This window comes from Hippocampus comes, unplaced genomic scaffold, assembly GCF_001891065.2.
Source record: "Hippocampus comes isolate QL1 unplaced genomic scaffold, H_comes_QL1_v1.1 scaffold154, whole genome shotgun sequence".
Taxonomy (NCBI): domain Eukaryota; kingdom Metazoa; phylum Chordata; class Actinopteri; order Syngnathiformes; family Syngnathidae; genus Hippocampus; species Hippocampus comes.
This window is the reverse complement of record NW_017806278.1, coordinates 393073-397093: the sequence shown is the minus strand read 5'-3', so window position 1 is coordinate 397093 and position 4021 is coordinate 393073.

The window sequence follows — 4021 nt, the reverse complement described above, 5'->3', positions numbered from 1 at the left end:
GAGACGACACTCGAAGTCGGACGGACGCGTTTTTCTGCCAATCTGTGTGTTTCCCTTTTTGTCCAAATATATTTTTTACGACAACTGTCTTGTCCACGGTGTCTTTTATTCGTTCCACTGGGGTTTAGCAAATGTGTTGATAAAGATACGAAAATCTCTACTTTTACTAGTGTTAGTGTCTCAACATGGCTACGCTTGTGAAAGCAAAACAACGAACTCAAACGCATCTTCGTTCAAATACCCGGATTCATTTTCGGCAAATTTTCCTCAATTCTCCAGAGAGATTTTCATAAAAATGTGAAAAATCCGGAATTCTGGGAAAATCCGGAGGACTTTCATCTCTGTATGTGTCATTTTAAACACTTGTCACTTTGTTCAAAATCAATACCTGGTTAGGGTTTCAAAATACCCAAGTCTTTCTTCTTGAATTTTGCTGTCATCATTTCTTTTACATCCATCAATACTTTTTCATTGCTCACAGCAAGAATCAAGTCATCAACCAATATTTTTCAGATCATGTTTATACCACTGCTCACTTTTGTGTGAACGCACTGATGAGCTGTGTTTTGCACCAATTTGTTTTTGTCCAAATCCTCATGCTGCATTTTGTTTCAATTTCTGCTGGACTGTTTTTGTCCGTAAAGTGACTTTTGTTTCTTACACACCGATTTGTCTCATCTGCTGGATTGGACTTCATAGCCCTCTCTGTAAATTTCACAGTCAATTGTTGAGTTCAAGTATGCTGTTTTGACATCCATTTGACATAAAATCAGTTTATCTTGTACCGCATTTTGCATTAGCGCTCTCATTCTAGTCATGTTTGCAGTGGGTGAAAATGTCTCATCATAAATACACCCATCTTTTGGCTAGATCCCTTTGCAACAAAACATGCTTTGTATTTGTCATCTCCTTCAATATTCCTCTTAAGCGTGTACACCATTCAACATCAACATTGATGAAAATCTGATCAGCGATCACTGCATACATATTGACTTAAATACACTGGTTTCTTTCTCTCTGTGGAAGGATACTGTCATTAATCAGTTTCACCTGCCTGTGTGTTTTTGGTCACTCACCTCAGGCGCCATTTCTTTTTGTTACGTTTCATCAGGTTGTGTCTGGCTGCTCACGTCAGGTGTTAGATTGGGGACATGCCCTTTGGGCTCACACCGATGTTCGGTGCATGTTGGTTTGCCCTATTCTGTACCAGGTCATCATCATCATCATCATCATCACTCTTAAATGATTGTGCTTCCTGCTCTGCTACGACTTGCATTACAAACTTCACTGTTCTTTTGCACTTTTGCACTGTCTGGATCGAACGCCAAATAGGCAGGGCTATTTTTGTCTTACCCAAGAAATATTCTCGCCTCACACTTGGAGTCTATTTTTTTTTATCTTAGAACCAATTTTTTTCATCGTAAAGAGGTCAGGCTACTTCCCTGATTTGCTGCCTGTTTTGTTCTATTGTTTAAATATCTGTTTCTGACAGTAGGCGCTGTCTTGACTGCATAGGTCCATGATGTCTTTGGTAGTAAGCCTCTCTCGATTAAAATTCACCTCGCCATGGGGCAGCATCTGCCAGAAACTTTTCATTTGCTTGCACTGTGTCACTCTTGTGCTTCATGAAATCACAAACACCGGAATAATCATCGGTAAATGACAAAACAAAAAGCAATGTCCGCCAATTGTCTGGGGATCAATTGGTCCAGCTACGTATGTCCATGTCGAGCTTTGGCTCTCTCATCTGGTTCTCAATTTCTAGTCTGAATAAACTTTCCTTGAGTGCACACATGACACTGTAATGTTTCTTTGCCATTTTTCCCCCTAATCACCATGCCATCAACAACCGTTGAACATCCTTCGTAGTTGCAGTAAACCATAATCTCATGCCATGTCTGCATTGATCATCATTGTCACCATTCACAGTATGTAAATAATACAACATGTTGTGTTTGTCAATGTGCAATCGTGGCCCATCCCTGTGTTGTAGAACCTCATGTCTTTACTTGAAGATGACTGTTGCACCACTGGCTGTAGCTGCTTGAACAGAGAAGATGTTCAGAGTGAAGGAGGAAATGTAAAATGCCTTTCTCAGCATTACATTGTTCTGTTGTCCATTTTGATGTCCATCAGGCACATATCCGTGTCAACCCTGCATTCTGCTACGCCATTGCATCTTGTGCCATCAGCCAGTTCATCACAGTGGTTCTCGGCCTGGAAACTGTCGTCGAACGATTTGAACTTCCTCAGATCAGTTCTGTGTGAAGTGGTGCCCAGGTCGACCAACAGACCCGTTTTCTTGATACTGCACCCCGACTGGATATCCGTGTCATCTTCATCCAAGTGGAATGTGTAATCCATGTCATCTGTGTCATAGCTTTTAATCTGGGTCTGTTTTGGATTCAGTTCTGTGCCGGAGTAACGTTCCGTCCAGCGGCACACAGGTCATGCATTACAGTCAGTAGACTATTCCAGGACTCCTATCTCTGACTATTCACTGTCGGATTGTTGGTCTTGCTCATGACTATCGTACCTAATTCTCTAGACGCTCATGACCTTGTACTTTCCGCTCTTTCTGCTTCATGCCAAGGTTTGTTCAAAGTGTAAGTAGTGTTTAAGTTACTTGGTACAAAGTGCTCTTTGGTGATTTCTCAGATTTGGATTCCCTTGTCTTTTTATGACAAGCGATTTACATTATTTATTTCTTCTTGCCATTTGCCAGTGCTTTTTGTTTATTATTATTTTTTCCTGGCTTTGAGTGCCAACAACCGTATTTGTACTTTGTCGGTCTTGCGCTTTCTCTAAGAAGACTTTTTGTGAAAACCTTTCATCCCCGTCTACGTTTGTGGGATCCACCCCTATCGGGATTATTTGGATCGTAACAATTGGAATCTTTTCGTGTGGTATCCGACCGTTGTTCACGCCTGCAGTTTGAGTGGCGGTGTGTGACGCCGTTGCACAAACTGCACCTCTGCTTTTGTTGTCACACTCTAACTTCATGACCTTTTTGTCCACATTTAAAGCACGCAATGTCGGCACTTTCTGTTTTCTTACTAGGGGTCGTCTCATGCCTTCATGAAATTGTCCTCAGACGTTGTCCCTCTCATCTTTTCAGTGTCTTTATAGCTCTGTAGTTTTGTCTTGAAGTCAACAATAGTAATCACCGATATCACGTTGAGTTATGTGGACAGTAAATGGTTGAAAAGATTCATGCAGGCCTTTTTGGACCATTGAGACGAGCAATGTGTCGCTCAATGTCTCACCGGTGTTTCAGATTGCCGGGATGGCGATCTCTGCCCGTATAATATACTCGGTGATGTGTCACTGTTAGACTTCTGGAGTGATGTCAACACCATGAAAAGATTAACAATGCGCGGCTTGCCAGCACCCGCATTATAGTTCCTCAATATTTGCAGTGCCTTTCGTGTATCATCTGCCGCCTCTCGCATTACAAGTGAGAAACTTTTGTCCATGCTCTAAAAAGAGCCGGAATTCCCAGCTCTGGCCTTTATGTGTGGCATTTGCATGTTCTCCCCAGGCCTGCGTGGGTTTTCTCCGGGTACTCCAGTTTCCTCCCACATTCCAAAAACATGCATGGCAGGCTGATTGAACACTCTAAAACTGTCCCTAGGTGTGAGTGTGAGCGCGGATGGTTGTTCGTCTTTGTGTGCCCTGCGATTGGCTGGCAACCGGTTCAGGGTGTCCCCCGCCAACTACCCAAAGACGGCTCCAGCGCCCCCGCGACCCTTGTGAGGATAAAGCGGATCGGAAAATGGATGGATGACCTATGAACAGTTCAGCTGAAGAAAAGTCCCTTTGTAAATATGTAGATACAGTAATCCCTCATTTATTGCGGTTAATGGGGACCAAAACCACCCGCGATAAACGAAAATCCGCGAAGTAGCATCCAATTAACATAAACGGGTAAAAAAAATTGTTTTTTTTTTTTTTTTAATCCGCAAACGGTCCGCGAAGCTGCAAAACAACAGCGAGTCACATAGAGCAACATATACAGCAG